This window comes from Salvelinus fontinalis, chromosome 39 (genome assembly GCF_029448725.1).
Source record: "Salvelinus fontinalis isolate EN_2023a chromosome 39, ASM2944872v1, whole genome shotgun sequence".
NCBI lineage: Eukaryota > Metazoa > Chordata > Actinopteri > Salmoniformes > Salmonidae > Salvelinus > Salvelinus fontinalis.
Genome location: NC_074703.1, coordinates 28,299,117 through 28,309,094, shown reverse-complemented (window position 1 = coordinate 28,309,094; position 9,978 = coordinate 28,299,117).

Sequence of the window (9,978 nt, the reverse complement as noted above, 5' to 3'; positions counted from 1 at the left end):
GTGTTCAGGGTGACAGGTAGTAACATCTCTGTGGTCTGGTGTTCAGGGTGACAGGTAGTAACATCTCTGTGGTCTGGTGTTCAGGGTGACAGGTAGTAACATATCTGTGGTCTGGTGTTCAGGGTGACAGGTAGTAACATCTCTGTGGTCTGGTGTTCAGGGTGACAGGTAGTAACATCTCTGTTTGTGGCCTGGTGTTCAGGGTGACAGGTAGTAACATCTCTGTGGCCTGGTGTTTAGGGTGACAGGTAGTAACATCTCTGTGGTCTGGTGTTCAGGGTGACAGGTAGTAACATCTCTGTGGTCTGGTGTTCAGGGTGACAGGTAGTAACATCTCTGTGGTCTGGTGTTCAGGTTGACAGGTAGTAACATCTCTGTGGTCTGGTGTTCAGGGTGACAGCTAGTAACATCTCTGTGGTCTGGTGTTCAGGGTGACAGGTGGTAACATCTCTGTGGTCTGGTGTTCAGGGTGACAGGTAGTAACATCTCTGTGGTCTGGTGTTCAGGGTGACAGGTAGTAACATCTCTGTGGTCTGGTGTTCAGGGTGACAGCTAGTAACATCTCTGTGGTCTGGTGTTCAGGGTGACAGGTAGTAACATCTCTGTGGTCTGGTGTTCAGGGTGACAGCTAGTAACATCTTTGTGGTCTGGTGTTCAGGGTGACAGGTAGTAACATCTCTGTGGTCTGGTGTTCAGGGTGACAGGTAGTAATGATGACACTAACCCCTCCAGAGGGACACAGCAGGTTAAGGAGCCAATCGGAATGTTTTCTCCAACCCTCCCAAGAGACCTGTTAGCACTAAGTCTCTCAGTGTCTCAGTGTCTCAGTGTCTCAGTCTCTCAGTCTCTCAGTCTCTCTGTCTCTCTGTCTCTCTGTCTCTCTGTCTCTCTGTCTCTCTGTCTCTCAGTCTCGCTGTCTCGCTGTCTCGCTGTCTCTCTGTCTCTCTGTCTCTCTGTCTCTCTGTCTCTCTGTCTCTCTGTCTCTCTGTCTCTCTGTCTCTCTGTCTCTCAGTCTCTCACTCTCTCAGTCTCTCAGTCTCTCAGTCTCTCACTCTCTCTGTCTCTCTGTCTCTCTGTCTCTCTGTCTCTCTGTCTCTCTGTCTCTCTGTCTCTCTGACTCTCTGTCTCTCTGTCTCTCTGTCTCTCTGTCTCTCTGTCTCTGTCTCTGTCTCTGTCTCTCAGTCTCTCAGTCTCTCAGTCTCTCAGTCTCTCAGTCTCTCAGTCTCTCAGCCTCTCAGCCTCTCAGTCTCTCAGTCTCTCAGCCTCTCAGTCTCTCAGTCTCTCAGTCTCTCAGCCTCTCAGTCTCTCAGTCTCTCAGTCTCTCAGTCTCTCAGTCTCTCAGTCTCTGTCTCTCAGTCTCTCAGTCTCTCAGTCTCTCAGTCTCTCACTCTCTCACTCTCTCACTCTCTCAGTCTCTCATTCTCTCAGTCTCTCAGTCTCTCAGTCTCTCAGTCTCTCAGTCTCTCAATCTCTGTCTCTCAGTCTCTCAGTCTCTCAGTCTCTCAGCCTCTCAGTCTCTCAGTCTCTCAGCCTCTCAGCCTCTCAGCCTCTCAGTCTCTCAGCCTCTCAGCCTCTCAGCCTCTCAGTCTCTCACTCTCTCAGTCTCTGTCTCTCAGTCTCTCAGTCTCTGTCTCTCAGCCTCTCAGTCTCTCAGTCTCTCAGCCTCTCAGTCTCTCAGTCTCTCACTCTCTCAGTCTCTCAGTCTCTCAGTCTCTCAGTCTCTCAATCTCTGTCTCTCAGTCTCTCAGTCTCTCAGCCTCTCAGCCTCTCAGTCTCTCAGCCTCTCAGTCTCTCAGTCTCTCAGCCTCTCAGCCTCTCTCAGTCTCTCTCAGTCTCTCTCAGTCTCTCTCAGTCTCTCAGTCTCTCAGTCTTTCAGTCTTTCAGTCTCTCTGTCTCTCTGTCTCTCTGTCTCTCTGTCTCTCTGTCTCTCTGTCTCTCAGTCTCTCTCTGTCTCTCTGTCTCTCTGTCTCTCTGTCTCTCTGTCTCTCAGTCTCTCAGTCTCTCAGTCTCTCAGCCTCTCAGTCTCTCAGCCTCTCAGTCTCTCAGCCTCTCTCAGCCTCTCACAGTCTCTCACTCTCTCACTCTCTCAGTCTCTCCAGAGGAGTGCTATTCAGTAACCTAACCATGGTTGTAGTAAATGACTTTAAGACAGTAAGGATCGTCCACAAGAGTTACAATCTGTCACTTCAGACATTTCAGCGTTTGCAGTCTGTCTGTAAATCTAGAGAGGAGTATTCCACCTAGCCCTCTGGCCTACCCTCTGTCATCTCCCTCTCCTCTTTCACAGTCAAGGAGATATCTATCTAGTACGGTTCTCCCTGCTACTATCACTCATCCTCCTCTCCTTAGAATCTGTCACTGGGGTCAGGGGTCAGAGGTCAGGGGTATTTAGGTTTGGAGTAGCTTCAGAGAAATGGGAAGTGTAGGTGAACTCTTCGACTGTGGTGACACTATCCTCGTAAGGCAGATGTCAAGGTTCAGGGGTCAACAGGAAGGAGTATTTACAGACTGAATATGAAGGAAAAGGTACCTGTCCTATAATGGTGGAGGGTTTCCTCTTTCTGCTGTTGACTTATGTGCTCTCAGTCTCCCGTCACCTGACTGTAGGGTCAGGGGTCAATAGGGGCATTTATAGTTGAAGGTAAAGGTCAACAGGTCGTACCACTGTGCCTGTCCTAAAATGGCTTCTCAGAGTCGGTTTGGAGAAATGCTCTCTAATTCTGGAGGCGCTCCCTAACTAGTGTTATCAAATCAAATCAACGTTTATTTGTCACGTTCTGCGAATACAACAGGTGTAGACCTTACAGTGAAATACTTACTTACAAGCCCTAACCAACAGGGCAATTTTTAAGGAAAAAATAGGTATTAGGTAAACAATAGATAAATAAAGAAATACAAATAAAAAAAACTGTAAAATGACAGTGAAAATAACAGTAGAGAGGCTATATACAGGTGGTACCAGTACTGAGTCAATGTGGAGGCTATATACAGGTGGTACCAGTACTGAGTCAATGTGGAGGCTATATACAGGTGGTACCAGTACAGAGTCAATGTGGAGGCTATATACAGGTGGTACCAGTACTGAGTCAATGTGGAGGCTATATACAGGTGGTACCAGTACTGAGTCAATGTGGAGGCTATATACAGGTGGTACAAGTACAGAGTCAATGTGGAGGCTATATACAGGTGGTACCAGTACTGAGTCAATGTGGAGGCTATATACAGGTGGTACCAGTACTGAGTCAATGTGGAGGCTCTATACAGGTGGTACCAGTACTGAGTCAATGTGGAGGCTATATACAGGTGGTACCAGTACTGAGTCAATGTGGAGGCTATATACAGGTGGTACCAGTACTGAGTCAATGTGGAGGCTATATACAGGTGGTACCAGTACTGAGTCAATGTGGAGGCTCTATACAGGTCGTACCAGTACTGAGTCAATGTGGAGGCTATATACAGGTGGTACCAGTACTGAGTCAATGTGGAGGCTATATACAGGTGGTACCAGTACTGAGTCAATGTGGAGGCTATATACAGGTGGTACCAGTACTGAGTCAATGTGGAGGCTATATACAGGTGGTACCAGTACAGAGTCAATGTGGAGGCTATATACAGGTGGTACCAGTACTGAGTCAATGTGGAGGCTATATACAGGTGGTACCGGTACAGAGTCAATGTGGAGGCTATATACAGGTGGTACTGGTACAGAGTCAATGTGGAGGCTATATACAGGTGGTACCAGTACAGAGTCAATGTGGAGGCTATATACAGGTGGTACCAGTACTGAGTCAATGTGGAGGCTATATACAGGTGGTACCAGTACAGAGTCAATGTGGAGGCTATATACAGGTGGTACTGGTACAGAGTCAATGTGGAGGCTATATACAGGTGGTACTGGTACAGAGTCAATGTAGAGGCTATATACAGGTGGTACCAGTACAGAGTCAATGTGGAGGCTATATACAGGTGGTACTGGTACAGAGTCAATGTGGAGGCTCTATACAGGTCGTACCAGTACTGAGTCAATGTGGAGGCTATATACAGGGTGTACCGGTACAGAGTCAATGTGGAGGCTATATACAGGTGGTACCAGTACTGAGTCAATGTGGAGGCTCTATACAGGGGGTACCAGTACAGACTCAATGTGGAGGCTATATACAGGTGGTACCAGTACTTTGTCAATGTGGAGGCTATATACAGGTGGTACCAGTACAGAGTCAATGTGGAGGCTATATACAGGTGGTACCAGTACTGAGTCAATGTGGAGGCTCTATACAGGGGGTACCAGTACAGAGTCTATGTGGAGGCTATATACAGGGGGTACCAGTACTGAGTCAATGTGGAGGCTATATACAGGTGGTACCAGTACTGAGTCAATGTGGAGGCTATATACAGGGGGTACCGGTACAGAGTCAATGTGGAGGCTATATACAGGGGGTACCAGTACTGAGTCAATGTGGAGGCTATATACAGGTGGTACTAGTACAGAGTCAATGTGGAGGCTATATACAGGTGGTACCAGTACAGAGTCAATGTGGAGGCTATATACAGGGGGAACCGGTACAGAGTCAATGTGGACGCTATATACAGGTGGTACCAGTACTGAGTCAATGTGGAGGCTCTATACAGGTGGTACCAGTACTGAGTCAATTTGGAGGCAATATACAGGTGGTACCAGTACAGAGTCAATGTGGAGGCTATATACAGGGGGTACCGGTACAGAGTCAATGTGGAGGCTATATACAGGGGGTACCAGTACTGAGTCAATGTGGAGGCTATATACAGGGGGTACCAGTACTGAGTCAATGTGGAGGCTATATACAGGTGGTACCAGTACTGAGTCAATGTGGAGGCTATATACAGGTGGTACCAGTACTGAGTCAATGTGGAGGCTATATACAGGTGGTACCAGTACTGAGTCAATGTGGAGGCTATATACAGGTGGTACCAGTACTGAGTCAATGTGGAGGCTATATACAGGGTGTACCGGTACAGAGTCAATGTGGAGGCTATATACAGGGTGTACCGGTACAGAGTCAATGTGGAGGCTATATACAGGGTGTACCGGTACAGAGTCAATGTGGAGGCTATATACAGGTGATACACCAGTATCTCTACTTGCACATGTACCACTTGACACAACTGTGAGAAGCACTGGAGTCAACATGGACCAGCTTCCCTGTGGAACACTGACACCTTGTAGAGTCCATGACCTGACTTTTTGAAGCTGTTCTGAGGGGAAAAGGGGGCTGGTGGGGGGGGGGGGGGGGGGGGGGGGTGTTGCTTTGTACACCATATGCTCAGCAGAATAACACAGTAGGATCATTGTTTTTCAGACAGTCTTATTTAAGACTGCAGTAGGATGGAAAAGCAGTGATATTTAATACTTTAATACGGTTTATCAAGACTGCAGTAGGATGGAAAAGCAGTGATATTTAATCAGGTTTCAAGTTGACATAATCAGACAGTCAGAAAGTCAGTGGGGTGTGTGTTGGGGGCTCAGTGTGTCAGAGAGCTACCGCTCTCTCCCCAGAACCACAGACCTGTTTTCCTTCCTATCCCACCAAGGTAGATTCCCACAGTGCTTACTCTCTGTCTGTCTGAACCACAGGGTAGCCTGACTAGTCAGACCCCCCTCCTCTCTCCTATCCCACCAAGGTAGAATCCCCTCCACTCTCTGTCTGTCTGAACAACAGGGTAGCCTGACTAGTCAGACCCCACTCCTCTCTCATATCCCACCAAGGCAGAATCCCCACAGCGCTCACCTCTCTGTCTGTCTGAACAACAGGGTAGCCTGTCTAGCCAGACCTCCCTCCTCTCTGTTTCTTATCTTTCTCTCTCCTTCCCTCTCTCAGTACTCTGATCTCTCTCTCTCCTTCCCTCTCTCAGTAATCTGATATCTCTCTCTCTCCTTCCCTCTCTCAGTACTCAGATATCTCTCTCTCCTTCCCTCTCTCAGTAATCTGATATCTCTCTCTCCTTCCCTCTCTCAGTAATCTGATATCTCTCTCTCCTTCCCTCTCTCAGTAATCTGATATCTCTCTCTCTCCTTCCCTCTCTCAGTACTCGGATATCTCTCTCTCCTTCCCTCTCTCAGTACTCTGATCTCTCTCTCTCCTTCCCTCTCTCAGTAATCTGATATCCCTCTCTCCTTCCCTCTCTCAGTAATCTGATCTCTCTCTCTCCTTCCCTCTCTCAGTAATCTGATATCTCTCTCTCCTTCCCTCTCTCAGTAATCTGATCTCTCTCTCTCCTTCCCTCTCTCAGTAATCTGATCTCTCTCTCTCCTGCACCTCTCTCAGTAATCTGATCTCTCTCTCTCCCTTCCTCTCTCAGTAATCTGATATCTCTCTCTCCTTCCCTCTCTCAGTAATCTGATCTCTCTCTCTCCTTCCCTCTCTCAGTAATCTGATATCTCTCTCTCATTCCCTCTCTCAGTACTCTGATCTCTCTCTCTCCTTCCCTCTCTCAGTAATCTGATATCTCTCTCTCCTTCCCTCTCTCAGTAATCTGATCTCTCTCTCTCATTCCCTCTCTCAGTAATCTGATATCTCTCTCTCCTTCCCTCTCTCAGTACTCTGATCTCTCTCTCTCCTTCCCTCTCTCAGTAATCTGACCTCTCTCTCTCCTTCCCTCTCTCAGTAATCTGATATCTCTCTCTCCTTCCCTCTCTCAGTAATCTGATATCTCTCTCCTTCCCCCTCTCAGTACTCTGACCTCTCTCTCTCCTTCCCTCTCTCAGTACTCTGATCTCTCTCTCTCCTTCCCTCTCTCAGTAATCTGATATCTCTCTCTCCTTCCCTCTCTCAGTAATCTGATCTCTCTCTCTCCTTCCCTCTCTCAGTAATCTGATATCTCTCTCTCCCTCCCTCTCAGGAATCTGATATCTCTCTCTCTCCTTCCCTCTCTCAGTACTCTGATATCTCTCTCTCCCTCCCTCCCTCTCTCAGTAATCTGATATCTCTCTCTCCTTCCCTCTCTCAGTAATCTGATCTCTCTCTCTCCTTCCCTCTCAGTAATCTGATATCTCTCTCTCCCTCCCTCTCTCAGTAATCTGATATCTCTCTCTCTCCTTCCCTCTCTCAGTACTCTGATATCTCTCTCTCCTTCCCTCTCTCAGTAATCTGATATCTCTCTCTCCTTCCCTCTCTCAGTAATCTGATATCTCTCTCTCCTTCCCTCTCTCAGTAATCTGATATCTCTCTCTCTTCTTCCCTCTCTCTGTACTCTGATATCTCTCTCTCCTTCCCTCTCTCAGTAATCTGATATCTCTCTCTCTCCTTCCCTCTCTCAGTAATCTGATCTCTCTCTCTCCTTCCCTCTCTCAGTACTCTGATATATCGCTCTCCTTCCCTCTCTCAGTAATCTGATATCTCTCTCTCCTTCCCTCTCTCAGTAATCTGATATCTCTCTCTCTCCTTCCCTCTCTCTGTACTCTGATATCTCTCTCTCCTTCCCTCTCTCAGTAATCTGATATCTCTCTCTCTCCTTCCCTCTCTCAGTAATCTGATCTCTCTCTCTCCTTCCCTCTCTCAGTAATCTGATATCTCTCTCTCCCTCCCTCTCTCAGTAATCTGATATCTCTCTCTCTCCTTCCCTCTCTCAGTAATCTGATATCTCTCTCTCCTTCCCTCTCTCAGTAATCTGATATCTCTCTCTCCCTCCCTCTCTCAGTAATCTGATATCTCTCTCTCTCCTTCCCTCTCTCAGTAATCTGATATCTATCTCTCTCCTTCCCTCTCTCAGTAATCTGATATCTCTCTCTTTCCTTCCCTCTCTCAGTAATCTGATATCTCTCTCTCCTTCCCTCTCTCAGTAATCTGATATCTCTCTCTCCCTCCCTCTCTCAGTAATCTGATATCTCTCTCTCTCCTTCCCTCTCTCAGTAATCTGATATCTCTCTCTCCTTCCCTCTCTCAGTAATCTGATATATCTCTCTCCCTCCCTCTCTCTCTCAGTAATCTGATATCTCTCTCTCCTTCCCTCTCTCAGTAATCTGATCTCTCTCTCTCCTTCCCTCTCAGTAATCTGATGTCTCTCTCTCCCTCCCTCTCTCAGTAATCTGATATCTCTCTCTCTCTCCTTCCCTCTCTCAGTACTCTGATATCTCTCTCTCCTTCCCTCTCTCAGTAATCTGATATCTCTCTCTCCTTCCCTCTCTCAGTAATCTGATATCTCTCTCTCCTTCCCTCTCTCAGTAATCTGATATCTCTCTCTCTCCTTCCCTCTCTCTGTACTCTGATATCTCTCTCTCCTTCCCTCTCTCAGTAATCTGATATCTCTCTCTCTCCTTCCCTCTCTCAGTAATCTGATCTCTCTCTCTCCTTCCCTCTCTCAGTACTCTGATATATCGCTCTCCTTCCCTCTCTCAGTAATCTGATATCTCTCTCTCCTTCCCTCTCTCAGTAATCTGATATCTCTCTCTCTCCTTCCCTCTCTCTGTACTCTGATATCTCTCTCTCCTTCCCTCTCTCAGTAATCTGATATCTCTCTCTCTCCTTCCCTCTCTCAGTAATCTGATCTCTCTCTCTCCTTCCCTCTCTCAGTAATCTGATATCTCTCTCTCCCTCCCTCTCTCAGTAATCTGATATCTCTCTCTCTCCTTCCCTCTCTCAGTAATCTGATATCTCTCTCTCCCTCCCTCTCTCAGTAATCTGATATCTCTCTCTCCCTCCCTCTCTCAGTAATCTGATATCTCTCTCTCTCCTTCCCTCTCTCAGTAATCTGATATCTATCTCTCTCCTTCCCTCTCTCAGTAATCTGATATCTCTCTCTTTCCTTCCCTCTCTCAGTAATCTGATATCTCTCTCTCCTTCCCTCTCTCAGTAATCTGATATCTCTCTCTCCCTCCCTCTCTCAGTAATCTGATATCTCTCTCTCTCCTTCCCTCTCTCAGTAATCTGATATCTCTCTCTCCTTCCCTCTCTCAGTAATCTGATATATCTTTCTCCCTCCCTCTCTCAGTAATCTGATATCTCTCTCTCCCCTTCCCTCTCTCAGTAATCTGATATCTCTCTCTCCTTCCCTCTCTCAGTAATCTGATCTCTCTCTCTCCTTCCCTCTCTCAGTAATCTGATCTCTCTCTCTCCTGCACCTCTCTCAGTAATCTGATCTCTCTCTCTCCCTCCCCCTCTCAGTAATCTGATATCTCTCTCTCCTTCCCTCTCTCAGTAATCTGATCTCTCTCTCTCCTTCCCTCTCTCAGTAATCTGATATCTCTCTCTCATTCCCTCTCTCAGTACTCTGATCTCTCTCTCTCAGTAATCTGATATCTCTCTCTCCTTCCCTCTCTCAGTAATCTGATCTCTCTCTCTCATTCCCTCTCTCAGTAATCTGATATCTCTCTCTCCTTCCCTCTCTCAGTACTCTGATCTCTCTCTCTCCTTCCCTCTCTCAGTAATCTGATCTCTCTCTCTCCTTCCCTCTCTCAGTAATCTGATATCTCTCTCTCCTTCCCTCTCTCAGTAATCTGATATCTCTCTCTCCTTCCCCCTCTCAGTACTCTGATCTCTCTCTCTCCTTCCCTCTCTCAGTAATCTGATATCTCTCTTTCCTTCCCTCTCTCAGTAATCTGATATCTCTCTCTCCTTCCCTCTCTCAGTAATCTGATCTCTCTCTCTCCTTCCCTCTCTCAGTAATCTGATATCTCTCTCTCCCTCCCTCTCAGTAATCTGATATCTCTCTCTCTCCTTCCCTCTCTCAGTACTCTGATATCTCTCTCTCCCTCCCTCCCTCTCTCAGTAATCTGATATCTCTCTCTCCTTCCCTCTCTCAGTAATCTGATCTCTCTCTCTCCTTCCCTCTCAGTAATCTGATATCTCTCTCTCCCTCCCTCTCTCAGTAATCTGATATCTCTCTCTCTCCTTCCCTCTCTCAGTACTCTGATATATCGCTCTCCTTCCCTCTCTCAGTAATCTGATATCTCTCTCTCCTTCCCTCTCTCAGTAATCTGATATCACTCTCTCTCCTTCCCTCTCT